The sequence below is a fragment of the Fukomys damarensis genome, unplaced genomic scaffold (genome assembly GCF_012274545.1).
Source record: "Fukomys damarensis isolate Sample0158 unplaced genomic scaffold, DMR_v1.0_HiC HiC_scaffold_32, whole genome shotgun sequence".
NCBI lineage: Eukaryota > Metazoa > Chordata > Mammalia > Rodentia > Bathyergidae > Fukomys > Fukomys damarensis.
In genome coordinates this window covers 16,101,592-16,114,363 of record NW_022900944.1, presented here as the reverse complement: position 1 = coordinate 16,114,363, position 12,772 = coordinate 16,101,592, and the positions used below count along the sequence as shown (strand labels likewise).

The 12,772-nt window shown below is 45.1% G+C and overlaps 1 protein-coding gene across 1 annotated transcript in view; it reads right to left on the bottom strand.

Annotated features, from left to right (window-relative positions):
* The window catches only part of Znf423 (zinc finger protein 423), a 295,884-nt gene that overhangs the window by 193,587 nt on the left and 89,525 nt on the right, over positions 1–12,772 (bottom strand). The window lies entirely within an intron of this gene.

The following is a 12,772-nucleotide window of genomic DNA, read 5'->3' as shown; positions in this document are numbered from 1 at the left end:
GCTGCATGGTTCCAGTGCCCACTGCCCCTCTCCCTGCAACCCAGTCATGCCTTCCACCGGAAAATCAGCCCTAGCAGTTGAATAAAGGAGACAGAGAGCAGCCCCACAGGATGTGGTCACTTCTGAAGCCCACCTCTGGGCATGTTCCTTGTCACATCACCTAGGCTCCTCAATCCGGCCCCTAGGAGAACATCTCTCCAGTGGTGGTGGGGACTGGGACATCCATCCTGTCCTTGTGTAGCCCTGGCTGTCATCGGGCACTTGTTCAACATCACTGGTCATTCAAGAGATGCAGATGAAAACAACACTGAGATTCCATCTCACCCCAGACAGAATGGCTGCTACCAAGAAACCAACCAATAACATGTGCTGGTGGGGTTGTGGGGAGAAAGGAACCATTCTTTACTGTTGGTGGGAGTGCAGACTGGTGCAACCATTGTGGAAATCAATATGGAGATACCTCAAAGAACTAGGATTAGAAGTCCCATTTGACCCAGCTATTCCTCTGCTAGGTATCTTTCAAAAAGAATTAAAAGAATCATATCACAGCAATATATGCTCACCCACATTTGCAGTGGCACAGTTTGTAATAGCTAAAACTTGGAAACAGCCCAATTGCCCATCAACTGGAGACTGGATAAAGATGTATTGTTTTGGTTTTTGTTTTTATAAAATAGAGTACTATTCAGCCACAAAGAACAAGAAACTAGAGATATTTATAGCTAAGTGCGTGAACAATGAGGCCATACTCTTAAGTGAAATTAATAAGACACACGTGTAAATACCGAATAGTTTCTCTGGTGTGAAAAAATAAAAGTGTAAATAAGGATCAAAATGTATAATTGATATTGTGTAATAGGAAGAAAAGGTCTAAAAGAGTAGAGGAAGTGGGAGGTTTAGGGGAAAGGTAAAAAGGGAAAAGAAAAAATATGTGAAAAGAAAAAACATGGAAACAATATCTTTGTAAACAGGGAAGGGTGGAGGGGGCAAAGGGAGGGCTAGGGAATGGGAAAAAAATAAGAACCAAGATAAGTCACATAAAGGTACAAGATCCCAATGATGAATGTAACTGTATTAATACCTAAAATGTACCAATAAACTGAAAAAAAGATAACAAAAAAACCTACCAACAAAAAAAGTCCAGGCCCTGAAAGATTCATGGCTGAATTCTATGAGAAATTTAAAGGAAACTTTATGCCAATACTTCTCAAACTCTTTAATGAAATTGAAAGGGAAGCAATACTCCCAAACTCATTTCTGGAAGTAAAGCATTGCCCTGATACCAAAACCAGAGAAGGATCCAACCAAGAAATAAATCTACAGGCCAATATCCCTTATGAACACAGGTGCAAAAATCCTCAATAAGATACTGGCAAACAGAATGTAGCAAGCCATCAAGAAAGGTATACAACACAACCAAGTAAGATTCATCCCAGGGTTGCAGGGATGGTTCAACATACACAAATCAATAAATGTAATACACCACATTAATAGAGCCAAGAGCAAAAACTCCATGATCATCTTAAGAGATACAGAAAAAGCGTTCAACAAGTCCAATACCCCATTCATGATAAAAACCCTACAGAATATTGGAGTAGATGGTCTTTATCTCAATCTGATGAAAGACATCAATGAAAAACAGCCTGCTTCATACTAAATGGACAAGAACTGAAAGCTTTTACTCTCAAATCAGGAACAAGACAAGGATGTCCACCGTCACCCCTTTAATAAAATAAATTTTAAAAAGAAATAAAAGGGATAAGGATAGGAAAGGAAGAAAGTTAAATTATCATTATTTGCAGATGACATGACACTACATAAAGGACCCCAAAAACTCCATTAAAAGACCTTTAGATTTAATAACCAAATTCAGTAGCTCAGCTGATTATAAAGTCAGCACTCAAAAATTAGTAGCATTCCTGTTCACAAATAACAAACTCACTGAGAAAGAAATTAGGGAAACAACACCTTTCACAATAGTATCCAAAAAAAGTGAAATACCTAGAATCATTTTAATGAAGGAAGTAAAAGACATTCACATGGAAAGCTACAATACTCTGTAAAAGGAGATCGAAGAGGATATCAGAAAATGAAAATATATCCCTTGTTCTTGGGTAGGAAGAATCAATATAGTGAAAATGGCCATACTTCCAAAACTGTTTTACAGATTCAATGCAATCCCAATGAAAATACCAATAAGATATCTCACAGAATTAGAGAAAACAATCCTAAAATTCATTTAGAACCAGAAGAGACCTAGAATAGCAAAAGCAATTCTATGCAACAAAGGCAAGGCAGGGGGCATCACAAACTCTGACTTGAAATTATACTACAAAGCTACTGTGATAAAAACAGTATCGTATTGACCAAAAAAAAAAAAAAACAGACCTGAGTTCAATGAACAGTTTAGAAAATACAGAAACAACTCGAAGCACACTCAGCTACCTTAACTTTGACAAAGGAACTATACACCTTCACTGGAAGAAAGATAGTCTCTTTAATAAATGATGCTGGAAAAACTAACTTTCCACATGCCAAAGATTAAAACTAGACCCATTATCATTCACCATGCCTTAAACTAAAATAAAAATGGATCAAAGATCTAAATAATAAAACAAAAACACTAAAACTGCTGGAAGACAGGATAGGTAAAACTCTTGGAGACATTTGGTGTAGGCAAAGACTTTATGAACAAAACCCTTATTGCATAGGAAATATCACAAAGAATCAACCACTGAGGCCTCATCTTATCAAAAAGCTTTTGAACAGCAAAAGAAACCACTGACAGAGTGAACAGACAACCCACAGTGAGGAAAAAAAAATTATCAGCTGTTCCTCAAAGAACTACTGTCTACAATATGTAAAAAAAAAACAGCACCCCCAAATTAAAAAAATCCAACCCAAAAATGAGCAGTTGAGATGAACAGACATTTCTCAGATGAAGAAGCAGAAATGGAAAATACACATATGAAAAAATGTTCCACGTCACTGGTCATTCGAGAGATGCAGATGAAAACAACACTGAGATCCACCTGACCCCAGAAAGAGGGGCTGCTATCAAGAAATCAACCAATAACAAATGTTTGCGGGGTTGTGGGGGAGAAAGGAACCCTTCTCCACTGCTGGTGGGATTGCAGACTGGTGCAACCACTGTGGAAATCAGTGCAGAGATTCCTCAAAAAAATAAAACTACAGGTTCCATTAGACCCAGCTATTTCACTTCTTGGTATCTTTCTGAAAGAATTAAAAGCATCATACCACATCCATGTTTATAGCGGCACAGTTTGTAATAGCTAAATCTTGGAAACAGCCCAAATGGCCATTAATTGATGAATAGATAAAGAAGACATGGTTTTTTATATATAGTGGAGTACTACTCTGCCGTTAAGAAGGATATGCCCAAGACATTTCTAGGTAAACGGATGCACCTTGAGACCACACACTTAAGTGAGATAAATCAGAAATACATGTTTAAATGTTGCATTGTTTCTCTGGTGTGAGAAACCAAAAGCGGAATAAGGGCCAAAATGTATACTAGATATTGGGAAATTGGAAGAAAAATGTTCAAATGAGAAAGTGAACAAGGAAGGGGGAGGAGGAAAAGAAAGGAACAAGAAAAAAAGAATAAAATGAAAAATGGTAACAAAACTTTGGTAAATAAAGAAGGGAAGAGGGGCTGTAGGGGGATGGAGAATAGACCCCCAAATTAAAAAAATCCAACCCAAAAATGAGCAGTTGAGATGAACAGACATTTCTCAGATGAAGAAGCAGAAATGGAAAATACACATATGAAAAAATGTTCCACGTCACTGGTCATTCGAGAGATGCAGATGAAAACAACACTGAGATCCACCTGACCCCAGAAAGAGGGGCTGCTATCAAGAAATCAACCAATAACAAATGTTTGCGGGGTTGTGGGGGAGAAAGGAACCCTTCTCCACTGCTGGTGGGATTGCAGACTGGTGCAACCACTGTGGAAATCAGTGCAGAGATTCCTCAAAAAAATAAAACTACAGGTTCCATTAGACCCAGCTATTTCACTTCTTGGTATCTTTCTGAAAGAATTAAAAGCATCATACCACATCCATGTTTATAGCGGCACAGTTTGTAATAGCTAAATCTTGGAAACAGCCCAAATGGCCATTAATTGATGAATAGATAAAGAAGACATGGTTTTTTATATATAGTGGAGTACTACTCTGCCGTTAAGAAGGATATGCCCAAGACATTTCTAGGTAAACGGATGCACCTTGAGACCACACACTTAAGTGAGATAAATCAGAAATACATGTTTAAATGTTGCATTGTTTCTCTGGTGTGAGAAACCAAAAGCGGAATAAGGGCCAAAATGTATACTAGATATTGGGAAATTGGAAGAAAAATGTTCAAATGAGAAAGTGAACAAGGAAGGGGGAGGAGGAAAAGAAAGGAACAAGAAAAAAAGAATAAAATGAAAAATGGTAACAAAACTTTGGTAAATAAAGAAGGGAAGAGGGGCTGTAGGGGGATGGAGAATAGAGAAAAAAGAAGCAAGATACACCATGTACAGGTACATATTCCCTATGATGAATGTTCTTATATATATCTAAAATACCTTGCTTCAAAAAAAGAAATAAATCAAATGGGCGAATTTGACAGAACGTGAAGGGAGCAAGTTCAGGGAAGGATGGGGAAGAGGTAACTTCAAAGAACAGGTGGCAGACACTGCACGGGAGCTGGGGCCTGCAGGGAAGCAAAGGAGCCACTAACATGAGAACCTGCAAGCACCTCCAGGTGAGAGGAGAGGGCCGCCAAGGCTCTGAGGTGGCTCCCCTGGGAGGAACCAGGGGGTCCAGCCAGAGAGGAGGCAAGGCCAGGTCACAGCAAGGTCTCAGCAGGGAAGCCACAGGCAGGCACCAACCAGCTCTCTTCCCCAGCTTCCTGCTGCTGCCCCGCCACCTTCCTCCCACCTCCCTGCAACCCAGCCCCTACCCACCTTCAGAAAGGTCAGAGCAGCCCCAGCAGATCCACCCTCCTCACCAGTCACACGCAGCACCAGCACACCCAGCCAGCCAGTTGGAGAGGCCAAGGAGGCAGGAGGAGCACTGCATATGTCCCCAGGCCAGTGGCCAGGCCCCCACACGCACAGCTGCCTCGCTAGCCTCAGTCTTGCCAAGTGCTCCCAAGAATCATGATGTCATCTCCAAGGATGGACAAATGCTGGCACAGTTCCTGACTGATGCTGTTTCACACAAAACGAAGCAGTTTGTAATCCCCCAAACACTCTGGCCCTGTGCTGGCACAGGGCGTGTGGAGATGCACTGCCAAACACTGCACCAAGGGCCCAGTGAGCCCTAGACCAGCGCTGGCCTGCAGTCTCCTGCTGCCATGCTCTTTTCCTGCCTGAGCCCCGCCTCCCCGGCCATGGCTGGGTCGCTCGCAGAGGCCACACAGCTGCTGAAGGTGGAATCGACTCAGGTTGGACCCCTGTGGCTGCACGCCCTGCACTGCACGCCCCAGTCAGCAGGAGATAAATTTGGTTGGTTTCTCTTCTAGTTTCAGGATGATCTCTATTTTTCTTGTATTAGGGTGTCTTTTGAGGGATGCCAATCACTGGGAACCGGGGTTTAGAGGAATCTGAAAACTCAAACAAGCCAATCGCTCAGCTCCTACCCCTTAGACCCCACTCCTGCCACCATCTGATGCTTTGTCTTCAGGCTTTCAGAGGCCCTGACAACCCAGAAGTGCTTCTTATAATGGGCTGGAACTGGTATCCATGTGGTTTCTAGGTGTGGCCCCGATTGTGTCCCTTGGGGTTGCAAAGTCGGGGCAGAGGGGTCTCATCTTTGCTCCCCCCTTGCTCTGGCAACAGAACTTTGATCACAGCTTCACCTGGGCAGCCCTTTCCATTATCGTGTGGTCCAGAGATGACAGGAAAGGCGTCATCCTCCGGAGCCATCACCATCAGAGGAGCAGGACCTGCAGAACTGGAGGGACTGGCCAGACCTTCAGCCACACTCACCCGAGTCCTGAGGTCATGGCACCTTGCCCTAGCCTTACCCTACATTTCCCTTCTTGGGGCTGCTGCCTCAAGCCAGCATCCACCCCTGCTTCTAGTAGCAGCACCCTGACTTCTGAGAACACCTGTGGCCTGAGCCAGAAGCCTACATAACATTCATCAGAGCTGGGAGAGGCAGGAAGACGGGCTCTAGCAGACTCGGCACAGTCCCTGGACTCAGCCACCCATGCAGCGAGTCCTAGACATAAAACTGAGGAATTGCTCTGCCTGATGTATGCAAGTTACGGCTTGGTTTTCTGACATTGGCAATGAGGAATCCTAACTTCCCAATTTGAAAAAAAAATTTTTTTTTGAGACAGGATCTCACTATGTAGTTCAGACTACCCTGGAACCCACTATTTAGCCCAGGCTGGTCTCCAACTCACAGCGATCCTCCTACCTCAACCTGAGTGCTGAGATCATAGGCATGGGTCACCACTCCCGGCAAAGTATTGTGTCATATGACTTTTGGGCGGGGGGTACAGGGGATTGAATTTGGGACCTTGCACTTGCAAGGCAGGTGGCGGCCCCGCTGAGCTAAATCCCACCCACCCCCCGTCTTTCCCTGCACTGCTCCTTCCAGCTATGGGTCCTAAAAGAGACACCAGCTCTTTTTCCCTTCCGCTGACGTAGCCTGGGCTGAGAATCAACTCCTTGTGCTTCGCTCCTACACGGCTCAGCCCAGCCTGCAGTCCTCACTGATACCACAGAAGACGGGACCAACCAGCTCCAAAACTCTGTTTAAGAATCTCCTGGCCAAGGTAAGTGAGGGGCCAGCTAACATGAAAACTGCATGAGGACAGGAATTGTTGTCACTGCTACACCCTCTGGGCCTAGAATCCTACCCAGCATATAGTAGGCGCTTTAAAGTTCTTTTTCTGGGAATGATGTATACATGCTTCTAAGGAATGCATCTCCTTTAATCTATAAGTTTGCCTGTTCCTTTGGGTGGAATTGGGGGTGTAGGATTTCCCAGGAGTTGGAGGGAGAACATTTAGTAGAGTGATTCAAAGCCACCTCTCTCACCATATGGACACCTATGTCACTTGGGCCCAAGGAACAAACAAACCCTCTCCAACCTGGCTAAGGCCTGGACACAATGCCTTGGAAGACCAGCTGTTGACAGAGGACACAGTGCTTAATTTCCTCCACCTGGTGCCAGACAGAGTTCTGCCCCAAAGAACCAAGAATGAACATAAGAGGTTAAGGAGACCAGAGCACTGCCTCTTTGGGATACCCAAAGCATGAAGCACAGCTTCCACCAAGTTTGTTACAATTTGAGAGTCACTGCTCCACAAGAACCAAACAAAGCAAAGGTCCAGTCTGAACGGTGTGAGGTTTGTGGGTCTGGAGTCCTCAAAGGTGGCAAGTCTGACATGGGGCACCCAGCCAGACCTGAGCCAGGCAGGAGCTGCACCAGTGTCCTGTCCGGGGAGCTGCAGTGCCTCCTGGGGGCTGTCTGCTCAGGTGCCCTTTGGTAAGTCACCACTTGCCAATATGATTTTTAACAAGTCCTACCTCACTGAAGAGCCCTGCCCATATAGGACACTAGTTATGCTTGAAAGAACAGCTCTGCAGCCCCCGAAAGTTTGGAAAGGACACTACCCTCTGAAAACTAAAATTAGCTGCCTAGACGCTATGGAAAGCAAAGTGAATGAACTTAATAAAGGATAACTTGACAACTTGGCATTAGAGTCAAGTCTTCTCTCCTTTGTATTTAGCTCCTTGGGACTCCTGCCCCTCAAAGACATCTGTGTTTCCTGGCCACTAACTCCCCAATTCATGCACCCAATTCATGTCTGCTAGAGCTGCCTTGACTGCCCCAGCCATGAGCCTTGCTATCTCCCCCTGGATGCGTTGATGGTCAGGGCCGAGTCCTGGTCCTGGTTGCTCCACTCAACCTCAAGACTTCTCCCTTGGCCATCAGAAAGAAACTGCTCCTTCTGTCACCACTGAGCTGGGAGGGTGGGATGCCTAGGGGTGATGGGGAGGCCTCTGCACTGCCTGTGTGGCAATAGGGTCAGTGCCCATGCACATCCTTGAGAGCCAGCCTTATTCCTGTGCTTTTCAACTTCCTCAGCCAGTGAGTCCCCTTTACTCTGCTTGTCAATGTGAGTCCAATTTCTACACAGCTAGCACATAAATGCTGACCTACTATGTGCTAGGCAATCAAAAAACTCATTACAACTTCATCCTACAGCTAGGCTATGCACTTCCCATCAAAAGGAGCAGAAGAACACAAGGGGGTGTCCCCACACAGCCCTGGGTGCATGGTAGGTATGGTATCACTACTTGCCCCCTCTGGAAACCTTTAAAGTGAATTAGATGGCAGCAGGCTGGAGCCAGGGCATCTACACGGAATGCACATGTAACCAGAGGTCCTATTTGGTGCACATCATCCTGGACCCAGAAACAGGAGGCCCGCAAGAGTTCTGGCTGCCAGGGTAACAGAGACCAGGGCCTACCTAAGAGGTGCAACCCAGCCCGCCCCACTCCCCCAGAGCCATCTCTGGTATCTGTCCACTAGTGGACAGCAGGGGAGGTTGGTATTTGCAGTGGAAACTTGAAGGATTCTAAGCACCGCAGCTGTATTCCAGTCTAGCCCACCCTAGGGCGCCAAAAGACCCCAAGAAGCTCAATGATCCAGAAAATCATCAGAATCAAGCTATCTCCCTCCACCTTGGAGAGTCCTCAGAAATCTCAAGATCTACACATAGATACATATTTTCCCACAGAAAAGAAAGGAAGTGTGGATTCTTCTTGCAATGACCTTGGTCTTCTATATTGCTAGATTTGTTATCCAATATTGAAGAGATGCGCCACCCAATAACAGGACAGCAGCATTGGCTCTATGTAATCAAGTCAAGGGGAGGATGATCTGTAGACCTGCAAGATTCACAGGAGGTGAATAAAATGTCAGCCACAGATGGGAGAGGAAGAAGGAGCACAAACCGTACCTGCATTAATCCCCACCAGAAACCCAGAGCATGGCTGCCTAAGACCAGCTGAGACCTGTAGGACATGGCTGCCACTTGCTGTCCTCCCAGATACCTGCTCTCTGGGGAATTCAGAGGCAGAGGACAGGTGTTTTAGGGAAAATCTTCACACTGCCCTCATCCAGGCACACCCAGACTGGCCAGTCACTCCTGCTACCCACATGCTTCCCTTCTGAAGGGTAGCCTGCTAGTGGGACAATACCCACAGTCAGCATCTTCCAGGTAACTTGCTGTGGAAGACCTCTGCCCTGAAACACCCTGTAAAGGTACTGAAAAGGGAAACTGCCTAAAGGCCACTTCATGTCACAAGTCACAGAATTCTCAGAAGTGTTCGCCTTCTCCATGCAGTTACTTTTTATCAGGCTATGTCACGAGAGCCCAAAAAGGCCCCTGACCACAGTGCACACTAAATAAGTACTTGGTGAATGAATGAATCTTCTCTTCTTAGTTACACATTAATGGAAGACCTACTATGTCCAGGCATAATACATAAAACTTTTATCTTTCCCATCTCACCCCCTTCCCTGGAAATACTCTGTCCAAGACATTTCCATTTCTCATCTTATTGCAGGCACTTCTTCCTTGGAGACAAGATCAACACATGGTTATTGGCAGCTACTATGTGTTCTAGCCACAGGCTACAGCTATCCTGGAGTTAGAGAGGAGAATAAGACCCCACGCTTTGACATCGAGGAACACATCTTTACCCGTGAGATGGGTTGGCAAAGTTTTTTGATCTTTGCCAATCTGGTAGGTTAAAAATGGTATTTCCCTGTGGTTTAAATTTACAGTTTTCTTATTATAAATGGAGCTCTGAATCTTTTTAAATGTTTGAGATCCCACTAGTATTTCTTTTTCTGGTTCCATTTCTGTCCTTTGCACTTGGGAGATATTCAAAATATCTAACCAGCAGTATGGTAGCAACCAATCAGAGACAGCACTGGCCTTGGGCAGGGCAGGCATCCCGGGCGGGCTTCAGTCCAGCCTTTGCCCCATTTTTCTGCTGATTTATTGGCTATTTTCTGTAGTTTATAGGAGCTCCTTACATGTGAAAGAAAATATCTTTTGCTTATGAAATGTGTCTTTAGCTTGATTTAGTATGGTTATTGCAATGCAAAATTTTTTTAGTTTTGTGTAATTGAATGTTTAAGTCTTCTATTTTATGTCTTCAGGACTTGGGGTTATATTTAGAGAGGCTTCCGCACTCTGATCCTATGACATTTTTTTAAATCTCTATGTTTTCTTTTAGTATTTTTAAGTTTTCTTTTTCTGTTTAGACTTCTGCTCCACTAGGATTTGTTTCAGCATTAAGATAGAGAGAAGGACACAATTTCCTTTTTTCAAGATGCATACCTTCTTCTTGGTCCCAATCTCAATTCCTGAGCAATTTATCTGTCCTCTACTGATGTGTGAAGACATCTTTCTCATACACTAAATTCCCAGCTGTATCTGGATCCATTTCTGGACTTGCTTCCATTCCCCGGGTCTGTCCCACACCACTTAGAACCCACTGGCTTCAGAGCAAACTGATACGCTTACTGTCCCACCCACCATTTGTTTTTCAGAATATTTCTTCCTATCTCCGCATGCTTTCTTTTCCTTAGGAACTTCAGACAGCTTATCCATTTCTCACTGTAGTCCACTGGCCAACATTAGGTTAACTTGGAAACTGACCTACTTATGAAACCAACCCCTTCTACCCAAGCATAAGCTCTATACTTTTATGTATTCATTTCTCTTTTGCGTCCTTTAGTAGCTGTTTTGGCTGGTTGGTCTGTGCCCCTCACAGGTGAGTGTTTCTCATCAGTTTGTTTTGTTCTACACATTTTGTGGCTAACATCATCAGGACCATTTCTTGCTGTGTTGTCTAACTGGATGCTATCTGCATATAGGAAAGCTCTAATGTGGGGGCATTAATTATCCTCAAGCCACTGGGGCTTTTGCATTGAACAGTGTCCGGAGATACCAATATGCCATGCACTCTCCCCTCAGCAGAAGGAACTTGTCCCTGCATCTGTATATCTGGCAGCCTCAACCCCACTCTGCATGGCCCAAAGAGGGCCAGCACAAGGAGCACCCAAGACATAAGGCAGGGCCCCTCACCACGCTTTTGGAGCAACAAAGGGGCCTGAGCCTGCACACAAAGGCAAGCCCTGGCCAGCCAATACACAAGAGCAAGGCTGGAGAGGCACCGGCCTTCACACCACAGTCCCTGCCCTGTAATTGGGGCCCACAGATCACCCTGGCCGGAGCTGAACAAACCAGGGTGTAATTAACTTTCTACTTGCCTTTTTATGCAGCAGCATCTCACCTTGGCCAGAAAAGGAGGGTCTGCCTTTCTGAGGAACACCTCTCAGTCCTGATCCATCATAGAAAGGGGCAGCAAGGAGGAGCAGCAAAATTAACCCATGTGGAACACATTTTCTGCTGTCGCTATTTGAACAAATCCCTGTCCCCTCTTATTTCTTTGAAGTTGAACACTCAAAAAAGCTATGTCTGGTGTTTAGTTTGGAATTGTTCATGGTCCCCAACCTGCGTTCTTGTGGCGAGCTAGTCAGACCCTAAATCTCATTACTTAGAAGCTCTGTAACTTTGCGTGAGGTGCCCTAACACTCTGAGCCTCAATTGATTGATGTGTAAAAGGGGGCAAATGGCAAGAAAATAGTGCCACCCCAAGCCAGGTGTGGTGAAACATGCCTATAATTCCTGGAGGCAGAAAGCAGGAGGATTGCTGTGAGTTTGATGCACATAGTGAATTCTACTGTGCTAGACAGTGAATTCAAGGCCAGACTAAAGTACACAGCAAGACCCTGTATCCCTCCTCCACCCCGCTGCAAAAAAAAAATAGTGCCACCCTAGTGTAGTGGTACATGCCTCTAATCCCAGCACTTTAGGAGGCTGAGGTAGGAGGATACCAAGTTTGATGCCAGCCTGGACAACTTAGTGAGACCTTGTCTCAAAATAATTTTTTTAAAGGGCTGAAGGTGCAGCTCGTTGGTAGAGCACTTGCTTAGAATGCACAAGTCCCTGGGTTTAAATCCCCAGAATCAGAGAAAAAAATACTTATCACCTTACTGGGACTGTTGTGAAGACCAGGTGAGGTCATGCATTCACTTAGCAAAAACGTATTAGGCACCACAGTGTGCTAGGTGCTAGGCTAGAACATGACAGGGAACAAAACAGACATCTTGTCTTCAGGACGCTCAGTGGTAATGACAGAGATGAATGATAAACACCACAAAACCCAGTACAGAAACTGACAAAGAGCGTGGACTAAGTGGGGTTGAGGCGACGAAGAGAATGATAAGGGGTCCAGGGGCCCAATCCAGGTAGAGGAGCACAGTACTGGCATGCAGTAAGTGCTGAATACACAGTGTCAGGACCACTCCCCGCACAGCCGCAGGGAGGAGGAAGTACCTGCCTGCACGCGTGCCGTGCTCCACACCAGCCTGTCAGTACCTGGAGGCAGTGGGGACCTCATATGCTTCAGAGATGCTTCATAGAGAATCCTGGCCTATGTCAGAGGTCAAGGAATGGCAACTGAAGCGAGAAACCAACACTCAGCTCCAAGCTGGTCCTGAAGGCAATTTCTAGTCCATGAAATAAGGGCCTGGAGTCCAGTGTTAGAAGCCTGAGTCTTTCTACAAAGACTCCATCTACCTGTCTTCCTTGAAAGATGGCAGAAAAAATAAAACCAAACCTGCCAGCTGCCTAGAGTTGAGATCAGGACTCTCCAGAA